Raw genomic sequence first — 25,384 nt, 5'->3', positions numbered from 1 at the left:
TAAACCAGTGGAGTTTCCTTGATTTCTCTCAGCATTGACAAGGAAGCTGACCAGAACTAATGGGAAGAAAACCTGTTTGAGGCGGTTAAAACCAAGGAAAACAGAAATTCAACCCTAAACTTACAGCCAGAGCCACCAGAGAATGGTGTAAGTCAAAACATATACATGTGCTAGAATAATTTTGACCTACATCTAATTTGGAATCCGTTACAATAGACGCTCTTCATCTAGCCTAAGTGACCTTGGATTGAAGAACGGGGAATCGTTTTGTTCTCTTTATGTTGGAAGAGACGTATCCTGTGATTGCAGTCAACATTGGTTCTAGATAATACTGACTTCAATATATACATAGAGTCGTGAATAATTGTTCTTCAAATTACATATATTCCAAATTAAATACGCCAAAATCTGTGGTTGTTGCCTCGAAAAAAAATGCAAAAATGTTCAATGAGTAATAACTCTTTCATAAAGCACTGCTGCATACATCAAATTTTAGTCATAACAGAGTAAATAATTATATCCTGAATATTCTGTTGCATAGACAACAATTGAATTATAATATGAAGCAAAAATCCTTCTTTTACGTTCTCGTTTTTTAAAATGAAGTGTTTGCTTTGTGCTGAATAGAGGACCACAATGTATCTGGGAGATCATGCTGGGTGAGCTGTATACGAGTAAACAAGGTGGATATAGATTGTTATAGATCTTCCTTATCTCTTCAAACAGCTAGAGCTCTATAGCTGCAACAGGACCTCATAATTATGCTGAACTATCACTGAGCATCACAGCCACAGAGCAGAAACAAGGACACCAAAGCTGCTTGTAGGGATTTAGAGATATTACTGAATCATTCAGAGAAAAACAACGTGAACTTCGCTCTGCTGTCAATAGAAAGCTCATTTCCTGCTCCCACTCTATTTCAGTGTGTGGAGGGAAAGACACAGCTTCATGTTTGTTTCCAGCATAGCAACTGTGACAGATACTATGTGCCATAAAACTGGGATACAAGAGGAGGAAGGACAAAAGATAGCAAGACAAAGAACAAAATTATGTTGGAGTCATTGTTTGCTGTGCTGTAGCATCTTAATGATAAAATTCCCTGTGGCCAATGCAGTGATGCTCCACCTCCACCTGTTGTCATATATTGCCAGTCAGCTGAAAATAAGCTATGACACTTTCCTCTCACTGACAAGAAAGGCTAATCAGCTATTTGGAAGCATTTTAAATATCTCTAGCTAGTTATTTGAGCAAAATGTCAACAAATTAAATCAGATACCCAGGTTTCAACCAACCAACTAGGTTTCTCTCACTCTGCTATGATCAAATTTTTAACCTATAATTATTAAATGCTTCCAGATGCATCAAATGCTCTTATCACTTTTGAGTCATGTCTACAGATGGTCATCAAAAAATGAAAAAATGTGTCCTCATTTGAGATCCAACTTCCAGACCTAATGGAGTGCTGACTGGAAATCACCTCATAGGTAATAAACTAATGTTATCCAGAGATCGTATCTTTAGCAAACCACCTCCCAATTCAAACCTTTTATAGAGAGCTGCAAATACAGATCTTTTTCCACAGCAAATCACTTTGTTTTTATGACTGTCTTTCTGCTTGCATTCAATGAGCCAGGACAAAGGAAGACAAAGAGTGACCCTGGCCTCAAGAAAAGAGGATGAGCAAATGCAATTCCCAGTCTGTGATGCAAAGTTCCAGGGTTAAAGGTGAGTTTGGTAAAGAAAGAACTTGAAATATTGTTAAATGTTTAAAATGTGAATGCAGTTCATCTTGCAGATGAAATAGTTACTCGTCTTCTAATCTGTTCACGCCATTTTGTTTCTAACTAAAATGAAGATGCTCATCCTGCATAAATTCAGGATTCTATTTTTCAAACAACACTTTAAAGGGAAGAAAAGTAAAGCCAAACACAGCTATTCACACAACTCTGAATTATTGCACTTGAGGTCCAACGTAAACAACATGAGCATAAACATGACTGACATTTCAGAAGTCAACACAACAATGACTCTCATTCTAAAAATATTAAAAACAATTTGTCATTCTGACACATTTTGTGCCTTTATTATTCATCAGAAAATGAGTATGCATTGTGAAACATCTGAATTAATGAAACTATCCCTTTTGTCTGAGTGCACAGTACGAGAATCATCAAGGTGAATAATTTGGTAGAGATTTTACTAAATTAATCATGAATATCAAGTATTTTGAAATCCACATTTTTGGTTTATTTGCTAAATATCATTTTAAGAAGAAATAGATTGTAGTGAATAATGTCAATCAAATCCTAATTAAATCCAGTTATTTAATCCACCATAAAATCCAAATAAACATGATAAATCATTTTGGTGAAGGCTCACTAGCCTCTTGATGCTGAATGCTTGATCTGATAGTATTATATTTGTATTTCTTATTAGTTGACCACTTGCAGTGACTCTGTTATTAACATACATCTGGGATAATTCAGCTAGTTGCACAAGCCCAACAATAACCGCTAACACCTGGTATTGAAATTTGCTTTGCGCTATCAGGATGTCTGATTTCCCATGACATGCTCTGCAACAAGTGTCAACCTTTATCTCCAGATGAGAAAAAAATGGTAAATAAAAATAAAACAAGATGCTTAAATCCCAATTAAAGTAACACATCTGTGTGCCGACGTAGGGGAGGACTCAAGATTTTACACTCTTTATAAAATCGTCATTATGCACCAGGGATGCATCAAAAGCGTTACACAGGCTTGATGGTTGTGGCAGGACTTTAATATTCACAAAATGTGGAATTTTACATGCGCCAACTTATAAGACGAGACAGGAAAGACGGTTACAGTAGCTTAGTACCGAGCAATGTTTACTTTTCACTTTGTGACTTAAATATTTAGTTGAATATAATATTTTATTATTTTTTAATCAGTTTGCAGGACAAATATCCAGGTCAGATCAGGTTGGTATTTTACAGCCTCCTGTAATCCTGCAGCAATATAAAAAAAAATCCTTTCCATAAATAGAAGACTGATCTATGTACAGCAATGCACACTTGTGGATTAGATTATCATGCTCTGCCCCTAGCCATGTCTCCTCGTTTCTCCCAGTACAGGCTACTGGTATTAAATTAACCGCAATCACCAGAAGGAGTGACTTGCACCTAACAATATTACCAGGATGCTATTTCAGCAATGATTTAAGCTTTAAATGCCTCTGCTTATAATAAATACAGGAAGCGCAAAAGAGAAAACAGTACTTGGAAGCTGTCCATTATTGGTAAAATGTTTCACATGCACTTAAATATAAATCAAGCAAAGGCTGAAACTGCTGCAAGTGTAGCCATTTGTTTTTCTGCTCGACACAAACAGCAGGTAAAAATAGGAATTTATTGGTTTAAAAATACATAGAATTTAAATCTAGACATATCAGCCGAGGGACAAATCCAATAGTGAAATTGCCCTGATCAAATTAGTCTGAGCCATTTCCTTCTCATATGCTACTTGGATTTAAAAACACCTGCACTCCCTCAAAGGAAAATGTCACGCAAGTCATATTCAGGGCAACACTCAGTGTGACTGTCACAAGGCTCAAAAGGTAATAAACTGGTAAACATGCGAATGTAAATTCAAATAAATTACTGTATATAAATGGTTCTAGGAATGTCAGTTGTCTCAATATAATTTAAATTAGGATATTATTAGAGTAACAAAAATATTTCAGCTTAATTTAGAATAAACCATACAATTTAATGAGCCCAGAATAACTTTAATTAGCATATTAAAACATGCAGCCATACTAAAAAATATAAAAAATAAATAAATAAATAAAATCACAGTGTGTGTTTTGATGAGGCTCATTTGTCAGATTAGAAGTACATGTTGAAAATAACACACCTTTTCATTAATCTCATATTTTTTTATAATTTTTAATGCATTCTAAGCTGAAATGTGTTTTCATAAGCTGGAGGCGAATATCATAATTAGCTATTTGAAAGCCTTTCAGAATGAAGGGCTCTCAGATTGCACAGAGCTTTGTGAGATGCCTTTCAAAGTTATGTATAAAAGGCTTTCAAACATTAGTTCATGTGCAAAAATGAAAGGAAATGGTGAAACAAAGTTTGTATTTTTTGGTTATCTCACTCAAAAGATCCATATGCGTGTCATTGTGCGATAACATAAGTGAGTCAAGACACAGATTGGAAAAAAAAGGGAGAAAATATATCAGCACAGTGCCACGCTAGCAGATTAGAGTGATAGTATAGGTAGGTAAGAGTTAAGGGAATTTAGGCTACAAGACAGAATGCGTCAAAGTTTTCAGGTGCAGCTCTAGCAGAATGCATTGCTACTGCCTCGTCTGACCTCAGGTGCAAAGGTTAGAGATGCAGCTGCAGTACAAATCCTTTCCATATCAAATGTAACAAAAATGAGTATACGTGTTGTCTGAACAAACGCCTTAGGCCTCTTGGTTATTTCTCTGTCATTTTAAGAAGGCATGTCTTAGTCATGTGTTGCTCTGTAAGATGCTAAAATAACAGCTTTCTAACTTAACTCTGCTGTAAACATCTCCAGAACTTTGTCCCTGACATTTGTGGTGTTCCATGGCCCTAATGATGTTTGTTTACTAATAAATAAATAAAAATACCTTTAAGGTTTATAGAAAACAAGAAAGTTAAATTACACACAGGTGGATTCTTTAGTTAATTTATTGACTTTAGAAGACAATAGACTGCGAAATATTTCACTTAGAGATTGTGGACTAATTAACGATGGACAATATATGGTGAATATAAAGTGGCATTTCACATAAGGCAATATTTGGGCAGTCGGACAGTCAGAAGATACTCACACCAGACCTTTCCCAAAGTGCTTAAAGAAGCACAAATGAGAAAAAGGAAAGAAAATAGGCATGTATTGCAAAATTTACCAATATTACCATCAGCACAAGATTTTCTAATTTCATGTAGCCCTGGGGATGATAAAAATGCACACCCTAATGACATGAAGAATAGACAATATCTGTTCCAGCAACAAGGATCATTGTTTCCAGCTGATGTCACCAGCCACATCCCTGATTCAGGTTTCAAAACGTACCACACTCTTTCCCATAACACTGGAGCAAACGGGCGCCTTTTTCACCACCACCCATAAGAAAAAAACCATAATTATTCCTCAGCAGTCCAGCCAGCTCACTACCACTATCCCACTCAGAAAACCTCAACATCTGAAACCAGTAGAGCGATGGGAATGTTTACGCTGCTACAAAGAACCTAATGCAGATATCATGCTGCACTGCTTCAAAAGAAATGGATGACAGCTTAAGGTCAGTGTGATGATGGTAATTTTCCAGACGACTATCAAACTCTAGCTGCTGACAGGGCTATCTGGTGCGTGTTTCCCACAATCTGTTCTTATATCTAAAGTTAAACGTTTTCCTAATTCATAGTGTGCATTGCATTGGTTGACTCCTGTCAAAAATAGCATGTTGTTAATGTACATGAAATGACTTTAACTACTAAAACAAGTTGAATTTGCACAGAGCATTACAGCTACAATCAAAATAACCTGAATTTCTGTGACAGGCAGGAAAGGGATGAAGTCGAATATGTAACCCTTCTGTTTGTCTCAGTCTTTACAAGGTTACTGTATTTATTCTAACCAGTGAGAAAATCAACTTGGTGGTAAACATTATTCATCAGCAGTGTCTACACCCCCCTCTTACAGACAGCAACAGAAAAAGGCGCGAGTTGACCGATAGGTTAGTGGTACATCACATAAATTTACGTCAGTGGGTAGAAAGTGCAGCCGTAATAAAAAGATGTTTGAGATTTTGGACAGACAACATAAATATACATTTAGTTAAATCTTTTGTTTTGTTGGTGTGGTCAGGGGCCTCAGGAGGTTTCCACAAAACAGACATGCTTTCAGAAGTAATGTTAACATGAAAGTCCACATTACTGACCTTATTTTTAACATAAATTAAAAATAAGGTCTATCGCACAACTGGTAACTGAAACATTACTAAAAAATTAAAACATACCTAAGAAGAATCTCAAGTCAGTGGTTTACATCAGCCCAGCAGCCTTGGTTTCTATACATGAAATGAAATACAATAAATAAACCTAAACTAGTTACAGAGAAAGACAAGGATTGACCAGTTAACAGTTGTAAAATTAAACACAGCTGAAAGGCACAACAATGAATATGATAACAAATGAAAACACATACAAAAAATTAGACATACAATCTCGTACATAATTAAATTAGTCTGAAACGTATGTTAAAATATAATACTTCTGAAGAAAACACAGAGCTAACCCTGATACGTACCACAGTTACAGCAACAGAAAACGTGGATAAGCTGTTACTGGTTGCTGTGGCAACCACCAACTGTTGAGCAATATAAATTATATAGCAGTAAAAAAAAAAATAATATCTCTTTGTCTACACTATATACATTTGAAGAATAAATAAACCGAATTTGTCAAGCTGCAGTCCAACGCAAAAGTATGAATAACCACATTAGTAACTTAGTCATGCAACAAACGTTAATTTACTTGAATTGAATCTCTTGTAAATACCAATGAGAAATAGTGCAAAAACATTACCCAGTCTTAAGAGATTAAAGTAAGTCACTGAAGTTCCACCCAGGACACTAAATACCACAACTTCGAAAACCTCGGCTGAGCAAGATCTCTCTAAAGAAAGTCTTTTCAATGTTGTAGATGCTACAATGTCTACAACATGGGTACATTTGTAATTTTTGCGGGACATTTGCACAAAACACAAAATAATTTTAGATTCTTCCAACTTCCGATTAGTTGCAAAACCAACAAATCTGAAAAGAAAACAAATAGTCACAGAAATTCAAAAGAATGTCTTTTAATAAAAACCACGAGAGGAAACAACAAATACTTGAATGTTTTCACTATGTTTCCTGATATATTTGACGCCTGAAGAGAACGCATGTTTCAACATGTCCCCAACCTGACTGGTCACTTTATTTGAGCAGACTTGCTTGATTTCACTTTATTTGAGCAGACTTGCTTGATTTCCCCTTCAAAAGTCAACACAATTCACTAAATCGCACACATAGAAGAGTTTGGTCTGGTTATAGAGTCGCAGATTAAAACCAATACTACACATCGACCTGAACGCACTGTTTCCACTAAAATACGACAGTAACATGGCGGTTTACTTGCTGAATGTGTTTCAGTTTTTTTCTTCAGAGAGTTTCATTTTATTTGCAGAACCTTTTGGAGATGATTTCATTGCTAGAAAACAGGATTTTTGATTTAATTCTGTAGTTGAAGGAGTGGTTACATGAAGAATCCATGTAACCACTAGAAGAGGATTATATAATTCATGTAAAGCTTGTGGGTGAGAAGCCAAGAATTATTCATTCTTTCTAAAAACATCTGTGCTGAGGGGGAGTGGATTTTGCTGAATGAAAAACAGACTATGACAGTACAATTTTGTTGGTAGAGTAGTAAACTGATTAGCAGTGCTTCATTGATGCATTTTATTTGTTTTAGGGTTTTTTTCCCTGTCTTTAACAACAACAAACAAAAACGAAACCCCACCAAGCCCCAAGGAGTCTTCTTAAATTAGTCATCAGGGAAACTAAATTAAATTTATTCCAAAACAAAACACATGTCAGTTCATGTCACGAATATAAACTGATAGGATATGACTTTTTCAGTTCAGTGGCACTAGATTAGAATATTACCAATAAACATTTTGATGCACTGAAAACCAGTCACATTTGTCAAATGCTTATAACTGCTCACTAAAAGATTTGTTAGATAAATAGCTCTGCAAAGAAAAATAATCCATGTGCACAATGGGGTGGGGGAATGCTGACTGCATATTCTTAGCTTTGCATGGCACGCCACAGTCCAAGCCTTCAATTTAAAATCCTGCAGCAGCAGAGAGGTCGGACGGTCGGAGTGACGCAGGGCGAGCACACAGGGATCTCATTACCTCAAATGTCTTTTGAGAGCCACGGATGACTTCACTGAATGGTAGCTGAGGATTCAACTAATAGCATTCTGGTTTTCCCCTGTGTGTCTTTAACAGCCCTTTTAAAATTTCTAAGTCCATACTTTGTTTCATGCACTTGGCATACAATTTGTGTTTAGCTAAGCTTCTGAAACGCACCTAGTGATGGTTTTTGTGTTGGTCATGCCAGTTATTGATCTCAAAGGAAGCTTTGTGTGAGGCATGGTGAAAGTTGCCATCCCCTGTGTTTTGCCGCTGTGGGCCAAGGAATGTGAATGAAAGCGACGCCGTTGAGAAGCAACACGGGAATATTTTTACACACCAGTACCTTTTCCGGGATTTCTGTGGCTGAGTGGGAAGGAGAGGTTTTTGGCAAAGCTGTGTGAAGGCAGGGTTACTCCTACCGAGCATCTGTCTGCAGACTCACACAAAGGAAATGGCTTGAAAAGACTTGAGTCTCACTGCTACCCTTCCCATAAATGAGTCACAGTCTGACAGTGCTGTACAAATATTTCATTCAACTGATGTACATCAGTGTTTAAAACAGAAAACCAAAACGTGAAATTATTTTAGTTTAGGCAATGCCAACAAATGTCTTGTAAAATTATTTGTTTAAGGGTGAAAACTTAATAACATCTAGAAACTTTGATAGCATAATTATGAAGTGAAAGGAACAGAATGCACAGTTCTGAATTTTAAAGGGTGTGTCTGTCTTCAGCCCCATTGACTCAAGACTTTGTTCAACTTCCTTTTGATGTAATTACAGCTGCAAGTCTTTTAAAAAGTATCTCCACCAGCTTTTCAAATCTGGAGGCACACCACAAACACACTTTGTCCAGGCCATTGTTATGTATAAATTATATTTAATCTAAACCATTATGTCTTTTACCCCCTCTTTAACAGTCTGCTTTATCCACCTTCCACTTAACACTGATCATTTTCACTGGTCCTTTTGAAGAAGAACCATCCCATTGCATGATGCTCCCACCACCATGTCCCATCAGGGGGGCAGTGTTTTTCTGCTGCTTATATGGTGTTGGCTCGAGATCAAAAAGTTTCATTTTGGTCTCACAACACCATGCTCCCTGTTTTCACAAGTTTGACAATAAGGTGAAAACTGGGAGATTTAATGGTCTCAACAATGTCTTTCTTCTTAGTGGAGATCACAGAACAGCTGGATTTATACTTAGTTGTGGTGCGATTTGATTAAAACCCTTACCTGAGTTAATTGTAGTGTATATAATTAATGAGTAGCATTTTAATCAAAAAAAATTTATTAAATGCATTAAAATGGTGAATGTGTCAAAACCTACTAAATTAAATAATTGAAACTAACTTGTTAGATTTACTAATTATGTGACTTCTGAAGGTTTCTAGTTGCACTGCATTTACTTGTGCATACCACACTTCTGACATTGAAAACCACTAACAGCAACAAATTAATTTGTGACTTTTATGACACAAAGAATTGTGAAATGGTTTCTGTTCTACCAGTCACACCAGTTTTTGTATTCCCAATGCTGCCATATAAATTTTGGATGATATTTAAGGTTTATTTCAACGTCTAATATTAGTTTATTCTGATATGTCTGTTTTTTATTCTGACATATTCTTTGTCTACAAAGTATTTGAAGGAGTAACAGCATCACACTGTTACTGCAAATCTGTTGGCTATTCAGCTATGCTACAATATTAATGCTGAAGAATCCAGTGAGATTATTCGAGCTTTGTGGCCAAGTGTGTTATGCCCCTGGAAGAAGCCACCAGAAGATGAGTATATTATTGTAACAAAGAGAAGGTAATAACCAAACGTCAACAACAATACTTATGTAGGTTAAAGTGTTGGAATTATGCTCAACTGGGAACAAAGTGCCAAGAAAACAAACATTGCACTATTACACCACCACTAGCAGCAGCAGCCAGAACTGTTGCTAAAAGTCAGGATGGATCCATACCTTCATGTTCTTCACACCTACTTCTGCCCCTACCATCTGAATGTTGCAGTTTAGTCTCATTGGATCAGGCAATGTGTTCCCATTCAGTTCTGTCGTATCTGTGAGAATTGCAGCCTCAGATCAGATGTGGCGTCTAGAATTGCCGACTGCAACTGTAGCCTATTTTCTGGTTGACTTCCTGGAATAGATAATAACATAGATGATAACCTGTATACCTTTGTTGTAGCAAGTGGATATTTAAGTTACTGCTACTTTCTATCATCTAAAAACCAGACTGCGTACTCTCTTCTGACTTCTGACATGAACAAGGCATTGTCTCTATTTCTCTATTAATGGAGAGATGCTGAAACATCCATCCAGCCCATCTGGTATCAACAATCATGTTATATTTAAAATTACTTTGAAACCCTTTTTTTCTCCCCACCTCATGCTTGATGTTTGAACTTCAGCCAGTTGTTTTGCCAGGTTGTCTAAAATGACAAAAATAATAAAAACTGAAATTGAGAAAGTATTTTTGATAACAGAAATAAATAAAAATGGTAATCAATGGGGAAAAACTATAACTACGTGGAACTAAATTATGCATTTACAAAACTTTCTAAAATATACTGAAATTAGAGATACAAAGGCCTTATTTTTGTGCTTATGAATCCATTTAACATTTTGAACCGATGTAAAATGGATTTTTTTTTCCCCCCACGCATCAGTTGTCGGCAAATTACAGCAGTCCATAATCTTTCTGCCGAAACTTACGCCAGTCTGCAAAATGGCAACAGCAAAAGTTGAGAAAAATAGCTAGTCAGCTGTTCAACAAGAATTTTATCATTTTTAAAAAATGGTAACCTCATTCAATGTACACATTATTACAATACTTTGACTTTTTTTGAATTCTGCACCTAAAAATTTACCAAAGTATGAAAACATTTAAAACTACTACTATCACTAACATAGAAATATAGTGAAACTAAACAATATTTCACTGATAATAACTAAGAACAACTGGAAAACCCATTCTAAAAAGTAATTAAATCCAACTAAATAAGACAAAGTTCACAAGAAAATAAAACTACGCTACAAACGGAACCGTGGCGTTTTTATCGCATCAAGATGTTTAAATGCACAGAGTTAATGCCAGGTGATTGGCTGATCTGCTTTTAGTGTCAGTGACCACAGATATACCTAAAACAGTTGCTGTGAGTGAATCATCACTATCTGTCACAAAAAGAAACCAACACAGGAACTTCTTATCTGTACTTGGATTGCATCTGGAACTAGATTAGAGTAAGAGCAACTTTTGCATCGCCAACCAAAGTTTAGTTAAGTTACTGGCAGTCTGTTTTCCCATAATAGGTTTAAATGCACCGAGTTGATGCCAGGTGATTGGCTGATCTGCTGTGAGTGTCAACAAGCAACAAGCCAATCTCACAGCTTTTTATTCAAAATACGTTTACATTCATGCAATATCTCACAACATGAAGCAGAAGCAGCAGCCGCTTTTTCAGTTCACTTGCTATTACAGAGAGGTATGTTTGCCACAAAGAGCAAAAGAAAAGGCCAGTTGTTGGGGTGTACTGTTGATTTCTGCAAGGTGAGAACTTTAACAAAATTGTGTTGCGTGTTCCAGTACCAGTTTTCTAAAAGATGAGCTTGGTTTTTTTTTTTTAATGTTCAGCTCATGCTTTTTTTATTCTATCATAATTTGCAAGTCTAAACACTTTTTCACAGATCTGAGATGTCAAAACAGCAGCCTGGTTTTCAGGGTTCTCAAGCAAAGGCAGAATTTACCCTGCAACACACACTTGACCGCACAGCATTTCACTTCCTTGGTAACTGTGACTCATTTCCCTAACAACTCTGCAAGGACAGCTTCACAAAAAAGGAACCTGTAGCCAGTGCACAATTAGTCACAGATGGATGCTGCAAGAAAACAAAATACCTCTGATTTTAAGCTGACAGAAGAAACAGTAGATGAAGCACAGAAGTAAATTAGAACAATCTATCTGTTTTTATATCGTACAATATAGTTCTACTCTACAGATTACATTTGAGTACGATATGTAAAAAGAACATCATGAGACAAATGGAATCGTAAATGCATTACACAAATTATCTTTTTTTTTCCAACACTCAAAAGATAAACAGGGTACACGAACTAGCCTCATCGCTGGAGTAGCAGTCTTTTCAGACTATGAGACACCTGAGCCCACAGCGGCGTCCCAGCTGCTGACAGCAGAGATCTGCGAAACACTTTCATAAATGATCTGTGTGAGTGAGGTTTGAATGGCAGACACCTGATCCTTCCAGGAAGATTAGATTAACTTTCGTTATGGAGAAATTTTAATTTAAGGGGAAAATATTAACTGGGTTTTATTTCCTTATTATGTGGATTTGTTACATATGTAGCAGTACTGACAAATTTAAATAATATTTGCATCAAAACGTGAGAGAAACCTTCCAGATATTTATTTTTAAGGTATATTTTTTATTATTGCAAGTGGAACCAGAGCAACACTGGTTCCACTTGCAGTGTTACAGTGTTTCAGTGTTGCAACCTCAGGCACCTGGTAAAGCTCCTTTGGCTCCTGGCCCTCCCATATGACTTGACAGCTGCTGTCAAATGCTGAGCAGCATGGTAGGAGTGTATTGTACTTAAACATTTATCTGACTTTTTAATAAGACCAGTATTTTGGGGGGGGTTGTTTTGTAAAAGAATAATTTCTACATGATTGCCTCTGTTTTAAAAAGCAAAACTCAGAAAGAAGAAATCAACTGAAATTTTTTGGAAGAATAGGAAACTCAAGAACTGTATTGTTTGTTGTTTTCTGTCACTTCTTTAATTAACTGTACTTCAGCCTTTTTGTTTGTGTTTTGTTTAAGGTGACGCCTCTAAAATGAGTTGGGGCTTTTTGCTCATCCTTCTTTGAAGAGTAATTCAAACTCAGTCAGATTGAGTGAGACAGTGTCTTCCCATCAAGTTTTACCAGCTTTACTGTCTCTGCTGGAGAACAGAATCTCCAGAGCATAATCCTGCCACCACTGTGTTTCACTATGAGGAAAGTCTATAGTGAAACACTCGAGCCTTTCTCATAGTTTATAGTGAAACTCTATGAGTTGAAAGTCTATTCAACTCATGGTGATTTCTTTACCTGTTAGCGATAAACTTCTAATTTCATCTCATCTGAACTCTGGTCATCTCAGACCAGAGTTCTCGGACACTCGTTTTCTAGGCCACCAAACAGTGGCCTAGAAAATAAGTTGTTGTTTCATAACCCAACTTTGCTTCAAACCTTCCAACAATGTTATATTTGACCTCTCCGCTGTGACCCTTGATATTTACAAATCTAGTTGTTTACGTTTTCTAACAAGCTTTCAAAAATCACAAATTACGTAGTTTTGATGGCATTCAGTTGCACTGGATCTTTATAGGCATATCAGAGAAAAGCGTTTGAATAAAAATACACACTGTTTTTTTTCAGATATTTATTGCTACTTTGTGCCAATGTATCAAATGAAATCCTAGATAAAATACAATGAAGTTTCAGGTAGCAACAGGACTAGCAAAATGTGAAAATGAGATATGAAAATTTTTCTAAGCACTGTAGTTGAACACTGACTCCCCCGAGTCGCGTTTATCAGCTTGACCTTGAAATTGATGCCATGTTTTGAAGATTATCTGAGCTCTGATACTCCATCAACCAATGATGCAGCATAAGTTGCATCTTTCAGACTCAAGAACAGAGCTGTTCTTCAACAATAAGACTAGTCCTGTAGCTTTTGGAAATTATAGACACAACAAGCAACACTTATTGAAGAAACTGTTTTAAGAGATAATTTTCACACTGAGTAGATGGAAAGAAGAACCACATCAATGCAAGTAGTTCAGACGAACCTTCAAGTTCGAGGAAAATGGCAGACAATAACTTCCCAACCAATAAAAGCAAATATTTCAGACACAACAATATCAAGCAGTTGTTAGCATAATCACTCTCTAAGCTGGAAAATAACGAATAAAAACACACCCTCTATGTATTAAGCTATAGATAGACGTCCTAATCAAAATACCTGAGAGGCGGAACTAACCAGTAAAAGGGAAAGCAACAAAATATTTAAATAGCCTCCACGAGAAACCTCTGAAGGTTAAAGTAATGGTCAAAATCATAAAAGAGACAGTGCTTTCAGACTTTAAATAATGCAAAGAAAGCAAGTTCATATTCATTGAGAAACAGCAATACTAATGTTTTAACTCAGGAAGAGTTCAGAAATCAATATTTGATAACCATGAAGTTTTTAATTGGGTCCAATACAGTGGTCTCATCATTTTTTTTCCACAGTTGCATACATACCATATTTCACATTTAAGATTTTTTGGTCTCAGTTAGTCAGTAGATGTATTTTAGTGGCTTCCTATTGTAATCCAGATTACAAACGGGCTCCATGCCCAAATCCATGCCTTTTCTACCACATCCACCACTAATGCGAGAGCCAGAGGTGGCTAATTACTCATTAACCAGCTTAGCACAATGAGCAGCTTGTTGAGCTACTGACATGTCCACAAGGCTGACTCTGGCATGCAAATCCTGCATGTTTGTAAAACACTGAATGCACATCCACAACAAAACTGCACTTCAACTCAACTGAACGAGTTTCAAACACCTACCTTTACATCTACATAGCCTGGAATTAAATAATTACAAACGCACCTACATAAAGTGGAATGTGCATTACATCTTTAAACATGAACTCCAAATCCCCTGAAATGCTACAGAGATTATTTGCGCTTTAAAACTATCAAACAGATGTACAGTAAATTCCTCTTTTGTGTCCTTAGTTACTAATGTCTTTCACAGGTAAGTTTTTCATTTCTGCAGTGATTTCTGCAAACTCTTCAATTCAATGGCACTTCTCCAGATGGGGTGCTCTCACAAGCGTTACATAATGTCCTTGAATGATAGCAAGCACAATACTCTGTATATGAAATGGGGAGAAAGAGAGAGCAAGACACCCACACAGTTGCACCATCCGCTCTCAAACATTCACAGGAAGAAAGCATCGGCTCACACTGGCTGCAGGGTGTTTCGGCATGGCTTCTGATCAAGAAGTTTGACACAAAAGGTCACTTCACACAAATCAGTTTGACTCAAAGCTTTCTATCCGCAACATACGATGTAATGCCATTACATTAAAGGGATATCAAGAACTTTGCATTTGATTAACCTTTCAATAAATCATTTTGCATCCTTCAAGTGTAAATAATTTGTTCTACTTCAAATTGTAATTGTATCAACATTTGTTTTAATCACACAATGCTGAAGGTTGATCATTTTGAGGGGCTGTGGGTGGGAAAGTTGCCCAGGAAATGGAACATTTTCTCCAACAGGGTGAAGAGGTATTCCTCTAATGGCACTCCAAAGCAACCCATGTTGTGCTGCAGCTCTTCAAATAGCTAAAGTTAGACTGCATCCTTTTTCAGTCTTAAAGAAAGAGCATCGAACACTGAATGATTGAAATGACAGTAAATTATTGTCCATCTACAGCGTAATATAACAAGAAAATGAAAGCCAAAGAACTACGGCTTGTAAAAACGAAGAACAAATATAGATTGGTTTACAGCTGCAACGTCTTTTTCTGAGTTTCCATCAGCTTTCCTATTTTTCTTAAGTTGGAAAATAATTTTTTCCCAGCACAAGCTACAAACATTTCTCCAAAATACTGCAACTAAAAGTCTAATAATGTAATCCAGGTTCACAACACATTATGTTAAAGGTATGTGGAGGGTTGCTGTACTCAAACACAAACCAGAATATTAATCATGCTACTGGTTTTTCCACTATTCTACTGAAGCAAACACGCCCTTTATGAGTCAAGTTTTAAATCAACAAATAGGTTTTAGTAGAAACTGATGACAAATCTTTGTCTTATTTTGTTCAAGTATCCATTGAACGTTTGAGTAAAATACTTGACTATTGTCTCATAATTGCCACAAAGTGTAAATGTATTTTAATTAAATACTAAAAGGGGTTTTACACAGTTTGTTATATTGTAACCTAGTTTAGGTAAGAAGGCATTTTTTTCTTACGTAATCTTACATAGATTATTTTAAAATATTTTTAATCAAGACAAAAAAAATTAATTGGTCAGAGTAAAAAAAAGAACTTTTTTTTAAAATCATGCTTACTTTTCTTTCACTTGACAATCATGCACTGCTTTCTCTTGATCATGAAAAAAATCTAATTTAAACAAGTCAAATTTATAGTAATGTGACAAAATTTTAAAGTCTAATGGGTATGAATACTTTTACTGTATACCTATTAATAAAGCATTCAGTCACTTTTTGTGTTTCCAACGTGACCGAACAATCACTAATAGGGTTCTATTTATGCCTGCATACTCACGCTCACATAAGAGGCATCCTTGAGAACAAGATCTACACAGAATATTCTGGCCATGCACCAGTTGTTGGTTGTTAATTATAGTGTCCTGCCATGGCTCCTCCTGGAACCTCAGCCAAAATTATAAAGCTATCATTAAAAGTGCACAAGGTGTTAATGTAGAAACACGCAGTCCAAGTAGAAAATGCTCATGCTTGTTTGAGCAAAAAAAAGAGAAAGGCTCTTATCTAGAAAAAAAAAACAATGTCAAAAAAGAAAAATGTCTCCCAAAGTAAGGTGAAACAATACTATAATATCTTCTGAAAAGCCAATGAAGGTTCTTGAAACATTTTTTTTTAAATCAAGGTAAATGCATAAAGCTTATAATCTTTCATACAAAAACAGACTTTTTCACTTATAGGCCATAACAAATTACTTAAATGCATTTTAATCACAATTCAAGACAACTACAATTTGTTAAATAAATAAATAATGAAAACTGTGGACTGTTTCAGTATTTATTTATGTAATTAATGAATCATATGCATGAGTCAGTGGGCGGAGTTACTATAACTTTATCTGTCCAGGTTAACCAATCACATGCTTGGCTGTTTGAATGAAACACTTTTTCACGGTACAGTGCAGCACAGGAGCCATAATATGGTTCAATAAATATTTAAATATATAGAAACATTTTGACAAATTCTAACATGACTTTTTCACATAAGGTATTAAAATAATTGTAAGCCCTATTATTTCTTTATCAAGCTGTTTGTTGATAAGAAAAATTTATTTACTATTTTACTTATTTTTTTCAGATTTTGTCTGTAGGCCTTTTGCCACATAATAGTTAAAAGTCTTTAAGCCTAGAGGAGCATTAAAATGCTTACTCACAGATTCCAGTGGATAGTTTTACCAGAAGAGCTAAGTCTCCTGCCGATTTGATGACGCCAAACACAAACACCTTTGAACCTTGAGAGAGCTTAGACAGTCAGTCGCAGTGGCACCCTCCTCATTTCTGTTATTTTTCTACAGCAGGACAGCGTTCTACAATTTCACTTCACAATACAGAGTGAAGGAGGTCCTGGGAGTGAAAAGATGAAGAGAGGCATCAGCCAAAGAGAAGGTCATGTGCTCTCGACATTCGATGGCCTCAGATCTGAGGTGAGGTTGGGCTCCTTTTAAATACATCAAACAAACTCAGCGGAGAGAAAACAATCCAGGGAGCTTTGTGTAACAATGACTTTCTCTGACCAATAATTCAATCGTTGCTGGTCTTGAAGCTGTGCTTATATCCATAACTCAGTGACAGAACTAATTTTGAGAAGAATGATTGTAGCTAAAAGGAGACAATTTATTATTTTCAGCAATATTTAGCTGTGCAAAAATTCTTTGATTGAAATCAAAATTTTTAGTAACTTAAATTGCTTTAATAAGACCCTTAATAACAAGGATCTGTAGCATGTTTCCCAAAGGTCGTGCTAAAGAGTACATCTCTTCCTAGAGGCAGTGGACTCAAAGCTAATGAGGTCAATTAGTCCCTGGTGCATTGAGAGATTAGCACCTAATTCACTAAGAGGAGCCCTTCTCATTTCATCCCTGTAGGGAAGAAGAGAGGATGAATATAAATAATGATTAACAAAACAAGGAGATTGGGAAAGAGGAATCATCAGTCCTGTGAAGGGCTAAAAGCATGCACGAAGCATAATGATGCTAAACAATTATATAAAATGTATGAGGACTTTTTCAAAACATTTCTTCGCCTTGAACATTTCAATGATTTCTCAGTTTACAGTGTATTGATAGATCAACACAAAGTTGCACATGCGTCAGGAAGATAAAAATATATGATTTTCCATAGACAACTGAAAAGAGTCCACAAATATGTAGTTATTTACCTTAATTTTCTTTAATGCTCTTTGTTAAAATCCAGTGTGACCACCTGCATGTGACTTAATTTCAGTAGAAATTCAGCAGTTCTATGAATGCCTCAAAGGTTAGTTAAAATCAGTCAACAATCATCAGCATGAAGACCAAGAAACATCTGAAAGGTCAAGCATGAAGTCATAGAGAAGCTTTGAGTTTCTCACATAGCTCTGATCAATCCACCATCTGAAAATAAAAAGTCTGTGTTATGGTACCAGGCCAATATGACCCAAATCTGCTTTATTCCCAATATTTGACCTACATCTGGCTTTTTTATAGTAGCCTAAATGACCCAATTCTGATATTTTCACCCCCACACACATAAAAAAAAAGAAAGAGGATCTGTGCCACTGCCATATGCGATGCTAATTCGGATGCAATGATAATTAATTATTTTCAAAGCGTCTGCGGTCTGAACGGGACTGTTGCACTGTCTCCAGCTTTTATGTCATTGATGTGAAATATCCATCATAAGTCTGCATCAGAAAAAGCCAGCTGCGGTAAATTAGGATGTAAACAATGGCTGAAAACTATGATTATGATCTTATGAAAGACGTCTGTGTCACCGTAGTGCATCACATCACAATCAGACCACTGCTGGCTGTGTCTAAGCATTCAAGTTTTGGTCTTCTTCTGCGTATGTGGGTCGCTTTGGGAACCCAAGTACTGATTAAGCAAACACCAAGAGGCGCAAGTATTGCAAGGAGAAAGAGAGCATGTACACCTCAGCTTGACAGATAGTGTCAGGCCTAGTTCTAAAGAAGCTGCAAAAAGTCACATTTGCATTTCCGGTGTAGGTTCCCCATATTTCCTGTTGAGGTCACAGTCATCAAGCACAAGTCAAGCATGTGTTCATCAAGTTCTTAATGCATGAGTAGTTGCACGTTTGGTTTTTCAGAGTTTACATACAACATATTTTCTCGATGAAATTATGTTTACAGGTTGACAAAGAATGGCAGCAAAATGAGAAAGTATTGTGAGCATTTGTGGCTTAAGATTAAAAAATAAGTGCTCATGTTTACAGTCAGTGCCAACATTCACTGTTGAGTGTGGCCTCCTACTTGGTCATCTAATGCGGTCTAATGGAGATGGAGAAAAACAAAACAACCTGACCACTGGTTATTAAGAGACTTGTCACAAAACAACGCTGAGCTGTAGGCAGTGGCGTCACTCTGAACAGTGCCGATCTGTTTCTGGGCTTTCTTTTTCTTTGTGTTAATTTGTACAATGCTCAGCCCTGAACAGATGGTCCCTGTCTAAATTCAGCAAACTGTGAAATTAATCAAATAGCATGCACAATCACAATAGGGTTTCCTTTGTGTCAAACTGAGAATAGTTACTGCACCGTAATCATACAGCTATGGTGAATTCCACATATGTATGGTAACTTAGATTACAGCTTTTCCACTACAGGCACTTTGGCAATTCAAGACTTTACAGTGTGTGAATGCATCTGTGAATGGATGAATGACTGGATGCAGTGTGAAACCCTTTGAGACCCCCTTGACTAGCAAAAGCGCGAGAATCAAAGCTTCACACCAGGTTTGTTTATGACGAGGCAATAACATTATAGCAAAAGATAAAGCTCAAAAGTCCATTTTACATAATAGCCCCTTTAAAATGATTTGCAGTAGCTTAAGTTAAAAAAAAAAAAATCTAGAAAATCAGGCCCCTTTAAACTACATTTATCAAGAAAAGGAAATTATTCCTTATAAAGAAATCACTCTTCTTTTCCTTCCTCTGTAACACATCACAAGTTGGCAGCAAACATAGACAGGGAACTATCTTTAACCATTCCTCTAAAAAAACTTTCCAGAGTATTTGAAAGTGAAACTAGCCCATAGCACCATGGGTCCTCCACTGTTCTTAACAGTGAACACTTCGTGCTTTTTCACCAAACCCAAATGGAGCGATTAAAAGCTGAAACCTCATCTGATCTGATCAAAGCACCCAGTTCAACAATATGTGACGGTGAGACATATACATTGTAAACACTAACCTGTAAAGACCCCAGATCTGCCTTACTTGAATGGCATGTTCTTTTGTTTTTTTTTTCTACTTTGATGTCTGGGCGAGAGAAATGGGCCTCTGTGTCATGTCCTATTTATACCCCAGGAAGGGGAGCTTACAGACCACCAAGCATACAAAGGTATGGGCCACTATGAGTCTCCTGTGGTAAGACAGCTTTGAGTAAAAGTACCACAGTTTTGCTGAAACAGAAAAGCAACTAATCCTCCTACTGCTACTAGAACAATGTGACATATGGAACATGTGTCCATATGTTTGGTGACCAAAATATATTTCCAAATTTCTTATCTTATCTTATAAAATGAGGAAAATGTATAGGGGCCTCCTTTTCAAGCTGCTGAATCAAGAGGGGAGAGGCAGCATTAAATTAGTCAATGCTTCAAATAACTAGAGAAAACTCCAATTAACCTGGAAATGTCCTTGCTTTCTCATTCGAATGACTCTAAACTGTATGAAAAGGAAGATGGAAAATTTCAGAAACAAAGAAGACCGGGTGTGGTGTGGGTTAAACCTTTCATACCAGTAATTTGCCAATGGCTGACCAGATGTTGCCCGATAATCTGATTTTAAAAAAGTACATTATTAGTCATAGGAAAAGACTTCAGTTGCATTTTTAAAACAGTTGTAACAATTGTGGCAAAGCTGGTTTTATCAAAATAAACTATTTCAGGGTGGCGCAGGGGTTAGCACGCCCCACGTTTGGAGGCCTCAGTCCTCGACGCGGACGTAGCGGGTTCGACTCCCGGTCCTGGTGACCTTTGCCGCATGTCTTCCACCCCTCTCCTCGCCCTCTTTCCTGTCTGCCTACTGTCAAAAATACGAGCCACTAGCACTGCAAAAAGTCTTCGGAGAAAAAAATGATTAAAAAAAAAACGTTTCTCAAATTTACCAACTAAACACAAAATCTTATCAAGTATTTTTGGTCAAGTTTCTAGAGCAAATACAAAAACTGTTCCACACTTGAAGAAAGACAAAACTATATCTTGCTATATTTTTTTAGCAAGATATAGAGACTTGTTTTAATTAAACTTAAACTTAAAATTAATAAATCCTCAATATTGAAGAAAAAGTTATTTTGGCAGATAACATGAGGAATTGTCTTGTTATAATAAATTAAGGAATTATTTACTTAAACAAGCCTCTAAATCTTTCTAAAGTAAGAAAGATTTAAGTTAGTTTTGTCTTACTTCAAGTTTACAAAGATATTAGAACTAACAACTAGACAAAAAAATATCTGTCTTGCGTTTTAGCAGTGTGGAGATTTGGGGGAAAAAATAGATTAATGTTGTGTAATATTAATTTATTATAAGCCTGTAGCTACTATGCATATCTTGCATATCTGTGCAAGATATGTGCACATATTTGTGCACAGCATATCTGTGTGGAGAGTGCTGTAATATTTTTATATTGGTAATTTAATGACACTAATTAACCAGAATAACTTTTAAAGTTAATTGGGTTTAAGTATGCTTCGTTTCGCTCTATATGTTCAGCATATTTTTCATTTTTAGGTCCAAAGAGTAATATAACATAGTTGCTTTTTACTGGATTTCAGGGACCTTTTTATACACAAAGTGCCATATAATGCCTTGTAGCTCTTATTCAGTGTTTAAGAAGCATAATAACCTCAAAACAGGCTCTTGAAAATTCCAAATATTGGTTTCTCAGATTCACAAAAGGACCCTGAAGTGAAGTGTTAGCCTTGACAAAGCCTGAACTGACCTCTTCAAATTTCAGGAAGTCACAGCATGACTTCCTGTCACTTTATCGATCCCAAAGCTTTTATGAACTCTCTTTCGCACCTTTTTATGACTCAGTGACATCCTTCGTAAAGTTCAACCAGCATACTTTAAGAAAGAATGTCTTTATCAAAAAAAGAGCTTTCAAATGAGATGTTGCAAAAATAAATGGTAATCTTGCTGCACCTGGCTCACAAATCCAATCTTACAGAAGTCAAGAAGATGCTACATTTAACAAAGAAAATCTATGTAACATCACATCTCTTCTACAAGCAATAAAATGAATAGAAGAATAAGAAGACTACAAACTAACCTGAATGTATTACATACCTTATCTTTACAGGTTCTTCATTTAATGGTTACATAAAGTCTGTTGCTAGATTGTGACACAAGCAAAACAATACTTCCTGTTTGTTGCCTTTTGTCTCTTAGGTTAATTCCAAACTGACACAGCAGTGCTATCCATTTAGGATACAGGCTCTTAAGTTCAAATAAGCATTTAATGAATTTACCTTCAAGCTGGCAATAAAACTGCAGCCTAGCACCTACTGTGGCATAATGACAAGAATAATAGACAGCAAATCAACCAGCTGTTTTAGCCAGGAGAGGAACACTTCCAGAGAAAGTGCTTTATTGTAAAAATAAGATCACAATCAAATCTTTCACACTATGAATTGTTTGTTAATGTTTTGCAGGAAGGATTGCTACCTATGCAGTTACCTGGTTTCCTTAGATGCCAAGCTTTTTTACTAACTGATATTAAAAACCAAAATGTATTGTTCTATAGCCAGGTTCAAACTAAAACATATGTAAATAAATTTGAATCTTTCAAAAGGATTGGATTAAAATGACTATTTCTGTTTATAAATTTCAGCTGGTAGTTTTGGAAAGTGGTTTGAGATGTCATTTGTTGTGAATTGCTGATATATAAATAAATTAAGTAGATAGTGTGCCTTAGTTTGTCTGCATTATTAATCCTCCTCTTGACAATTGATTCCATATGAAAGGAGTTGGTGAATCCAGTTCTTGAGTGCCATCGTCCTGCAACTTTGGATGCATCCCTGCTCCAACATGCCTGAATCAAAAAGGTGAATTATATCCTTGCCACGTCAGCAGGTTTTGCAAAGGCTTATTCATTAACCATTGATTTGAATCGGGTGTCGGAACAGGGACACATCCAAAAAGTTGCAGCTGAAGAATGCTGCTCAATGAGGTAAACTAAGTCCAGTCGTCAAGGGCCGGTGTCCTGCCTGCAACTTCTAGATCAGGGCCGACATCCTGCACGTTTTAGTTCTCTCCTTGGCGGTAGTAACAACCTCCTCAGCATGTCAGTGTTCTTCTTAGGCCTCTAACAAGCCATCATTTAATCCAGGTGCGCTAAACCAGGGAGAGAACTAAAACATGCAGGATGCCGCCCCTCGAGGACCGACTCTGGGCACTCCTGTTCTAGATGTTTCTTTGTTTCAACTCACCTGGCTCCAATATTAGCTCATTAGCAGAGCCATGTGAGCTTGTGTGCATGCCAGTGAGGCTGTTTTACCATTTAATTCAAGTGTGTAGGACAAGGGACACATCTAAAAGTTGCAGGGCTCTGGCCCTCGATAACTACAGTTTGAGACTTTGCAAACATGGCTACTGGCCTATCTAATGCATGCAGTGTTCATAAAATCAGGTATTAATGCCTTTTTTCAACCACACTTTTCCCCTCCACTCAAAATGCTTGGATGGGTTAATTTATTCACTTCATGCAGGTAAAAAAGGTCAATTAGTTTGCCAAATTTAATCTTCCAGATGTGTAAGAAACAATCTGTAGGCTATAGTCAATGAAAACACCTTGAAATCCATAACTCTTTGTGTCACATCTATATGATGTTCTGCTACACTAAATTCAGCTATATGAATTTAGTTGTTTGAATTAAATTCCTAATAAAAATGAATATTGAAATTTTAACTGATTGAAATTCACAGAGGTGGCATGTTAAACTTTTTCATCAGAAATTTTATCAGAGATGCAAAGAAAAATGAAGGAATCATTGTAAGCCAGCCTCTTACACGACAGCAGCAGTTCTGCACATATGAAACGAGGAAAAGAGCCGCTGCCTTGAGCTGAAACTATTTTTGCAAGTTTAGCTCTAGAAGGCACTTAAGGTCCCTATCGCAAAAGAAAACAGAAGATAACGACATAAAGACGGTAAGATGTCACTGCTTTGTTTATACCAAGTCCATCCCAGAAGGAAGATGCTCGTTTGGATCGGAATCACCTCAGTTAGTGAGAGAAGGCGCACGCTTTGCTCCACAGTCATGAGAACACGGTTTTAACCGGAGAAGAGATAAAAGCGAGATAAAATGAGGAATACGCAGATAAAGGTTTCTGATACTGCATGCAGATACCGCGTGTCGTCAAACACGTTTCCACATTTTAACTCGTGTTCAAGTTCATTGAGAGCGACGGTCTCGTTTTCAAACTTCTCGTTTAGTCGATAAACAAATTTTCAAGAAGCATGCCGTGAAACTCAAAAAAGGCAAAATATTTTAATTTCTAAAACAATCAAATTTGCATATCCAAACTGCAACGTCCTGTCAGCGGTAAGGAACTAAGAACCAATCTGTCAATCAGCGGCGGTACGAAAAGCATTCATCATAAAAGGTCTCACGTGGAGAAATAATAGCTCTGACTTTATGTACTTCGAGTTCAGGGTCTTACCTGCGCGGCTCAACAGCGACCGGGGGGATAAATCTACATTACTGTCCACTGGAGACACAGACTGAGCGCGTAATGTTTTGGTCCCCGCGCTCCTCCTCATCAGGCACTGCGCGCGCTCGCTCATCACCGCAACATCGCTCCTCCTCCACTCCATCACTGACACCCACGCGCGTGCCCGAGTGCGCCATTTACCGGCCAGAGGCGGACCTTAAATTAATGCGGCCCCTTTCTTTAGCAATTAGGCTGTAGTGGGAATAAAACACTTTTTTTTGCCCCTCAAGAATCACTGATTAAAACTGTGCTTTGATTAAAAATATTTTTTTTTAAGTGGAGTGTTAATAGTGGAGAATAATTTAATCATGGTAGTTTTCACTTTGGTCTAAGAAAAATTAGGTAGTCATGTCAAAACAGAAGTAAAAGATAATTAACCCCAATACTAAAATGAAAATGTACTAATTTTAAAATGGTGTGAAGAAAATCTGCTTATCCACTGAGATGTTGCTCAGGTGGGCTTGTAGCTATATCTGGTTATTGAGACCCCCTCAATAGGTCATCAGACTATCACAGAGATAAAAAAAAAATAAACAAGCACATTTATACTAACAGCAATTTAGAAAGACTAATTTTGGACCTCATAAGAAAGTAATATAATTAATAATAATAA

General features: G+C 36.6%; 1 protein-coding gene across 4 annotated transcripts in view; it reads right to left on the bottom strand.

The window, feature by feature from the left end:
- adcy7 (adenylate cyclase 7) overlaps positions 1–24,810 on the bottom strand; it is a 57,940-nt gene extending 33,130 nt beyond the window's left edge. For 2 of the 4 annotated variants that reach the window (XM_055037027.1, XM_055037030.1), the window contains exons 1-2: positions 6,330–6,376; positions 6,040–6,090 (exon numbers count right to left, since the gene is read on the bottom strand). The gene's annotated coding sequence lies outside the window, so the exon portion shown is untranslated. Of the gene's footprint in view, positions 1–6,039; positions 6,091–6,329; positions 6,377–24,720 lie in introns of those variants that run through there. The other 2 variants (XM_055037028.1, XM_055037029.1) reach the window with 2 other exon arrangements.
- Between the last annotated feature and the right edge of the window lie 574 nt (positions 24,811–25,384).

Source organism: Poeciliopsis prolifica, unplaced genomic scaffold (genome assembly GCF_027474105.1).
Source record: "Poeciliopsis prolifica strain line A6 unplaced genomic scaffold, Auburn_PproV2 SCAFFOLD011, whole genome shotgun sequence".
Classification (NCBI taxonomy): domain Eukaryota; kingdom Metazoa; phylum Chordata; class Actinopteri; order Cyprinodontiformes; family Poeciliidae; genus Poeciliopsis; species Poeciliopsis prolifica.
Note: the sequence above shows the minus strand (reverse complement) of the source record. Positions and strands in the feature narration are given on the sequence as shown.